Source organism: Euprymna scolopes, chromosome 14, assembly GCF_053919585.1.
Source record: "Euprymna scolopes isolate OS-2025 chromosome 14, ASM5391958v1, whole genome shotgun sequence".
Lineage (NCBI taxonomy): Eukaryota > Metazoa > Mollusca > Cephalopoda > Sepiida > Sepiolidae > Euprymna > Euprymna scolopes.
The window spans coordinates 50,391,493-50,399,688 of NC_136495.1; the positions used below are offsets into that span (position 1 = coordinate 50,391,493).

The following is an 8,196-nucleotide window of genomic DNA, read 5'->3' on the forward strand; positions in this document are numbered from 1 at the left end:
TTGGGCTCAAACCAAATTATTAAGTTAAATCCAAGGAACCAATATCTAACATGTCAAGTGTTTAGACCCAAAATTGTCAGAGGAGTTTGGTAGAGTTCTGAAATGTCAAATCGTTTAAATTTGACCTCTTAACAGTGAAATTTCTGGCCGAACCCCGATTTCATCGATTTCCCCAAATCTCAGTAGTCTGTAGACTAAATATTGACAGAGTTATTGCGTAGGCAAATGTACACAGACACACACACACAGACACACAGACACGTTCATATATATATATATATATATATATATATATATATATATATATATATATATATATATTGTCAATGTGAGTGGTAAGAGTTGGTTTCCTATTGATTTCAAAATGCTTGCGTCTATTTTTATGAAATTTTACACAAATTTACTTTATGTTAGTGGTAGTGTTTTAGATAGCTTTTGTATCTGAATACCTCCGATAAGTATCGCAAATCCCATTAAAAATAACAATCCTATTTTGACGAAAGTTAACACATTTCTATAACCTAAAACCAAAAGAGCGTTTGAGAAGTATCTATCCGCATTGGCAGAAGGGGCCGACCTATAAAATCAACAGTAGGTTCTTTGATATGACAAAGGCAGGTTCGAAATGAATGTTTCTATTTAGAGTACAATGATACATAATTTTATATTTTAAACCTCAATTCAAGCCGTTATATATAAAAATAATTATATAAAATCAAAATTAGGATTCTACAGCGTAATATAGACTACAATGTATTATGGACTACGTTATGGTGCTGAGGCATTTGAGCTTCCTTCCGGTGCACCGCGGTGGGTCCCCAACTAGAGCAAGAAATCCATCGATTTCATTGACGAATTGATGATTTCACCGATTTCGATGACAAGAAAAGTATGAAATAATATATATATATATATATATATATATATATATATATGTGTGTGTGTGTGTGTGTGTGTGTGTGTGTGAACGTGTCTGTGTCTGTGTCTGTGTCTGTGTCTGTGTCTGTGTACATTTGCCTACGCAATAACTCTGTCAATATTTAGTCTACAGACTACTGAGATTTGGGTCATCATAATCCCGGGCAACATCGAGTACCCCTGCTAGTGCATATATATATATATATAATTATATATATATATATATAATTATATATATATATATATATATATATATATATACTAGCAAAAGTACCCGTCGTTGACTGGGCTCGAAAACAGCCTACAGAAAATGGACTCTGAGTCATGAAAGTATGATAGGTTATGAAAAGGAAGGGTTGTAAAGAAATAGCTTCGAATTTGGGGGTATCAAAACCAAAGAAAAATATGAGGAAAGTAAAAATCAAATAGATAAACCCCATAATTTATTATACCATACCTGTTCACACTGAAACACTTATCACAATATTCTGTGGATCTATATTAAAAAACCTTGTTAAACTTTGTGACATATTTCCATTCTATAGAGGTCAGGCGCGAACAAACACCCCATAATTTTATTATACAATATTTCTTCAAACTGAAACATAATTATCAAAGTATACTTACGTAGATAGGTATGAAAAGTCTTTATTAAAGTGTGTGCCTATTTCCATTCTATGGAGACCAGGCGCGAACGCAGATCCCACAATTTTATTATACCATCCCTATTTAAGTTAAAGCATACTAAAGCATACTTATCAAAGTATTCTTATGTACATCTTTATCAAAAACACTTGTAAATGTTTTTTTTTATTTTTAAATTTTTTATTTCTATACTTTGTGGACCAGGCGCGAACGCAGACCCCACAATTTTAATGAATCACCGTTCTGCCAGATCAAACATACCCATTCTTGTGTGTCGATACATCTTCTTTTATTATATGTGATCTGTTTTTTTAAATAGTCAACCATATAGGAGCCTATTCGTAACCAGACACACGCGCGCGCACACACACACACACACAGACATTCAGCTTTATATTATATATATATATATATATATATATATATATATATATATATATATATATATATATATATTCCTCGAATTTTAATTCATTTATATTATTTCAAAAGGGTCATACTACGGACACAACCAACCATTTAAAAATTCAAATAGTTGCGTTAGAATTTTATCAATCATCTAATTAAACAAGAATTAAGCAAGATTTACTGAATTTCAATTTTTTTCCTAAAACTCCATGAGTTTGGATCTTGATCTAAATTGGAATAACAATTTTAGACATAAGGTTTATTATTATATCTTTATTTCAAACTTCCTTAAGGGACATAAATGTTTTGCAGAACTGTTCTGTTGTGGGTATTGGTTTTACCTGCCCTTGATATTATTCTAGTTTACTATGTACAGGGTGGGACGATAAAGTTGTCGCCCTAAAGAAAACAACACTACAGCTTTATTTTAAAACTTTTATTGAAAAATTCGATTCAAGTTACTTGATTATGTAATAGAGCTGATATCCATTCAATGTAGCTGACTTAAACCTTAATCACCGCCTGAACTGAGAGCATGCATTTTCCACAAGTTGTATATATATATATATATATATATATATATATATATATATATATATATATATATATATATATATATATATATATATATATGGGTGTGAATCCTGGACTACATACTCAACACAAGAGAGGAAACTCCAGGTCTTCCATATGAGGTGTATACGTAGGATACTTGGTATCACATGGCAGGACAGAGTGAGTAATACTGATGTTCTGCAGAGAGCGGGCATTCCATCCATTTACTCCCTACTGCGTGAGCGACGTCTTCGCTGGCTGGGCCATGTGCGCAGGATGGATGATGGGCGCATCCCTAAAAACCTTCTCTATGGCGAGCTTGCCTCAGGCTCAAGAAAGAGGGGGCGACCCCATCTTCGCTACAGGGATGTCTGCAAGCGTGACATGAAGGCTCTCTCGGTGGACAGGAATACATGGGAAGCCTCTGCAGCTGACAGAACTGCCTGGAGGAAAATGATACGCCAGGGGATTATCATCAGCGAGAGGACCCTCCATGTTGAAAATGCTGCAAGAAGAGCGAGTGTACAGGCGGAACAGCCGGGCGAAGCGGCAAATTGCATAACAACCTTCGTATGTCAAGGCTGTGGCAGACTATGCAAATCAAGAATTGGTCTCTACAGTCACACAAAAGGATGCAAACAGGCAACATCTTAATACGGCGCTGATCCATAGTCGTTTCGACTGATGGATACCACACACACACACACACACACACACACATATATATATATATATATATATATATATATATATATATATATATATATAGTATATAAAAATATAGTTGAGAGAGAGAGATTATATTTCTCTTAAATAATTCACTTCTCTATTCCATTTGAAAATGACCTTTATCTCGAAATATCATTGGAAAATAAAAACATACTGTTAATATCTGAGTTATTTTAATTGATTTTTTATATATTTCTTTTAGTCTATATACCTGTCTGTCTGTCCGTTCCAGATTTTCTCAGAAACTGCTGGTTCGATCTGGCTGAAATTGTCCATAGATTTTTGTTATTATAAGCTGTAGCAAACTACGTTTTATGATATATGGTCTGTTTCGGAGTAGTACAGTGTGTTAAACTCTTTTAACAATACACAAATGCCTTACAGAAACCAGAGTTAATATCATAAGCGACGTTTATAAGAGCGCGAAAAACGGTTTAAAGTCGCCATTCAAACATCTTGTTTATATTTCTAGATATTTGCGTCACTGTGACCCAACCACCTGTGGTGGTCGAATGTTACATTAATAACGATTAAGTTAGAGCTTTTATTATGTGAAAAATTCCGGATAATTCTCGATTGCCTTGCTGATTCCATTTGTTTCGGCGTTGATGCAACCCAAATTAAAGAAAAATGGCTTCAGTTGGCGGATTTGGGAGTGATAATAATATTTAATAATAATAATATTGTTTTGTGAAGGAAACCATTGATTTAGGCAGAATAGTATTAAAGTTTGTTTTAGCTAAACTTGGGAAACAGTACCTGACACGAGGGTCAATCTCCAAGGATAGCTGATGTGGGAACAAATTCGTTGGAAATTTACTTCAATATGCTAGTATGAACGCAGCCAATCAGAATAGAGAGAACTGAGTCGTGGCGACCCCTCATTGGCTGGTTAGGATTCACTCCCCCCACCCAGCTACCGATATATAAGCTTATGCAAGAGCAGGTTTTATATAGATAAGAAAAAGAAGGGAAAAGTCAAGTATTAAGTAAGGAGGGCGGGCCAGTTTAGTGCAATAAAAGTCAGCGCCCAAAACGCCGCGTTTAAATCGAGTTTCTGCTGTTAGTATCTCTAGCTTATAAGCTGCAAAACATTTTCGCCGCGTATTTGAACCGTATTACTGACAAGATTACTGTCACCAGACTTCCCCATTCCAACCCCGCATCCATCGCTGTTGACTTTTCATGAAAAAAGAGGGAAAATAAAAAATCAAATTCACGTAATTGTGTCGACGTTATCATATATGAAAATTGAATCCAGAATTATGGATTGCATAGCTGTTACCTAGGTAAAAGCACTATCGGACGCAGGCGAGACGGTACGGTTGAATTGTGGACTCTGAAGTGATTAATTTGAAATATCTATACTTTTATCTGATTTTATTTGATTGTTGTACAGTCGTATATTATTAGAACTTCGTATTTATAAGTTCCTGTTAATATAATTTGTTATTTAAAAAAAGAAAACCAACGACTGGAGATTTTACTTGTAGCTTCTGCGAATGTTTGCATTGCTACCTGACCAGACAGTCAACTTTAGTTATTTTTCAGGAACCATCTATCAGGAGAGAGGTGCCTATCTCGGCACCGAAGAGAGGGCTGTGGCTCGCGGATCAATAACAAAAATCACAACGTGGCGTGAATCGTACTTGTATCGCTGGATTCGCGAAGTTTAAACCCTCGTCGACCCCTTCCGTGTAGACAATCAGTCGAAACTGTCGCACGGTGAGAGTTGTTCTGGGAGATCAAAATAACGGTTGAGTTTTTGTTTGGAGACGTTATATGATCGAAAAGGTCTAACACGAATTTGTGTTTTTTGTCGTTTTATATTACGCTGTGGTTTTACACTTGACGCAGTTTAAGATTTCGAACCTCTTTGTCTCCGACATTCCAACTGGATTTTAACATTTTTAACGAAAGAAAATGAGCAATTTATTTTAGCATGCATTTTTTTTATATATCCATGGCATATATTAGGAATCAATGAGCAGGATAATTTGCCCATTATTTTCAAAATAGTTTTTTATGGAAATCGCTCCAGACAATGCATGAAACCACTTGACATAAGGATCTAAAAGATGCCACTTTAAGGTCAAAAACTAGCCAACAAAAAATGTTTTATCGATAACTTCCACCCCAGAAAATCTCACAAAATGTGAGAACTAAAGGACAAAAGACGGAAACGAGAGTCGGCAAAAGAAAAAATTAAGGTCAACTTTCTACTCCCCTACCCATTAACGATGCAACATTGTGTTCATGAATTTATCTATTTATTACAGATAATCATTTTTTCTGGAGTATTTTCCGTTCAAAAAATGAACAGTCTTCTGTATTATTTTTATTTTTTGAGAATCAAGTCAGTTTATATTCATTAATACAACGTAAGATAAACCGGAAATAACAGTATTATTTTCAGGTTCAGATGTCAATACGAAAGTTTTCATGCTTTGGGTTATTACTCGTTTATCCGCCATATTGTTATTCTTTTATTGCGAGATTCTGATAATCTCTCATTTCGTCATTCTGATTTTCTCCAAATTGTTTTATTAGATTTTCACAAAATTTTGCCACCACTCGAAGGTTGAACAACGAATACAGAAAAATAACTTCTCCAATTTTTTTTTTTGATAAAATTCTGCTGTGTTCCCTTTAATAAAAAAATAACTTCTTCATTTTTTTTTTTTTTTTTTTTGTAAAATTCTGCTGTGTCCCTTAAAAATTCCAAAATAATGTTACAGTTATATTAAAATATCTAAGATGTTATCCTTTAGATTTGCTTAAAATCCACATAAACTTAGGATTACTGTTTATTTACATTAAACAAGTAGTGGTGCTACTGAAAAATGTGCACCCCTCAAAAAGAAATGGCAAAATGCGTTTTACACCAATATGGAAAAGTAAACAACTTTTTCTTCAAAACCCAACAAAATCGACTTTTTTAAGGAGAAGTGCTGGCAGAGGGATGTGACTCATGCTTCTTTGCATTATCCAAATAGGGGGAGATAACTCATGGTTGGCTTGATTTCTTTTAATTATTCAATCATTTTTTTTTAAATAATGCTTTATCAGCCGTTGTCAATACCTGGTATAGTGTTTATAAGGTGTATTTTGTCATCATCAATTTTGGAAGAGACACTTTCTATTATTAATATATGTAGCGAGAGAAGTTTCGCAAGTGGTTAAAATAATCCTCTTTTTTCGAAACAGGAAATGTTTTATTTCAGCTCCGCACGAATGGGAGATGCATTGAGTGTGCAATTAGCGTAAAACTGTTGCAGCAAAATGACAGTGTGCTTTCTATCAGCGGGAACTTCATGGGGGGGGAATAAATCAATGTGGCATTGTTAATGAAAAACAAAGTATTGAATGGTCGTCCAAATGAGAAAACTGTTGATAATTTACCTCATCAGGTGTCGTATATTAACAAATGAGATAATCTCGACATAGATCAGCAATACAAATAAGCAAAGTAAAATCATTTCTTTTTTTCTCTTTTTCTTTTTCTCTTTTTCTTTTTTTTTTTTCTTTTTTTTTTTCAAGTCTTCATTTTTTATCAAATCGGGAGAAGAAGAATATACTTGTATATATGCTAGGCAAATTCGCCAACTGAAGAAAATAAGTGCTGATTTTAATTTTGGTAATCCCAAACGAGGTTATCGGTTCATAACTCATACCAATACGTAACAACGCCACACAGCCATTTGATGAAAAAAAAACTCTTGTGAGGATATTTATGACCTTGTTTCAAAGATATCCAACTATGAGCTGGCAGTTTTTACGCTGCATATAAGCTTGAGGATTTGAGTCAGGACTCGTTTACAACTTCTTGAAGACATTTATTAAAAACTGTTTATGTGATCTAAGCGTCCTGAATTTGTTTAACAACATAAACCGTGAACGCTTTTAAAATAAATAGTAAATTAGGGGTTGCTTTCGGGGTGATCTAGACTACTTTAATTTGCTGCATTGTTTAAGGTTCTAGAGAAAACTATGATATTTACGACCTTATTTCCAATAAATATTAATTGGATGATACTTTTTACGCTGTAAAAACTTAAAGGGTTAAGTCATGTCATTTAAAATTGAGAATTAATTTTCTGGGGTTTTTCGACTTCAGTTTGGTGCAATGCTTTAAGTTCTTCAGCAAGCCCTTACTAGATTATCTAGAGTTTTGTTTTAAACAGTTCAAAACCTTTAGCCGTGTGGCAGTTTCTACTATAAAAGCTTGTAAATTCTGATGACAAATCATTTAAAATTGCTTGAAGACCTTTGCTGAAAACTATTTGTGGAATTCAAGCGTCTAGCATTTATTAAACAAAATAAACTGCACCTGCTTTTACATTATAAAAATTTGGGGATTGTTTCCGACGTGATATTCCCTACATCAAATCGATGCACGGCTTTAAATTCTCCTACAAACTAGAATATTTATGACCCTGTTTCCAGCAGATTCAATTATTAGTCGTTTGACGATTTTTACACTGAAAAAGCTTAAAAGGGGTTTATCATAAATCATTCGAAAACGGAGTTTGTTTTTCGGGGTGGTTCAGTTCATAGCAACTTGCAGCCAGTCCAAATAAATATTAGAAGACTACTTGTAAACAGGGTTAAGGAATATACAGTTACGATCGTGAAACAACTCCCGTGCAAAATAATCGAGAGTACAATGTCTAAATTCAGACATATTGACTCCTTTTTTGCATCGTCATAAATTGTTTTAAGTCCTGCGAGAGAAAATAAACTAGAAATACATATGCATATTCTGCGCTGCTCCATCGTCGTGTATAACAGAGCTCCATATGACGACTCTAGGGTTGAGCACCCCATTTTAATAACCAATAGAGTGACAACGCATAACTGTCTTAGAAAAGGCTCAGATCTTTAACCTCACTGAAAATGCATGGGGAACAGTCACAAATACAGTTGTACGAAAGCAATCTT

The 8,196-nt window shown here is 34.3% G+C and overlaps 1 protein-coding gene across 1 annotated transcript in view; it reads right to left on the bottom strand.

Annotated features, from left to right (window-relative positions):
- Positions 1–4,618: 4,618 nt before the first annotated feature.
- LOC145292993 (uncharacterized) overlaps positions 4,619–8,196 on the bottom strand; it is a 146,470-nt gene continuing 142,892 nt past the window's right edge. Inside the window, exon 3 of the mRNA XM_080139244.1 lies at positions 4,619–8,196. This exon is cut by the window's right edge and continues 876 nt beyond it. The gene's annotated coding sequence lies outside the window, so the exon portion shown is untranslated.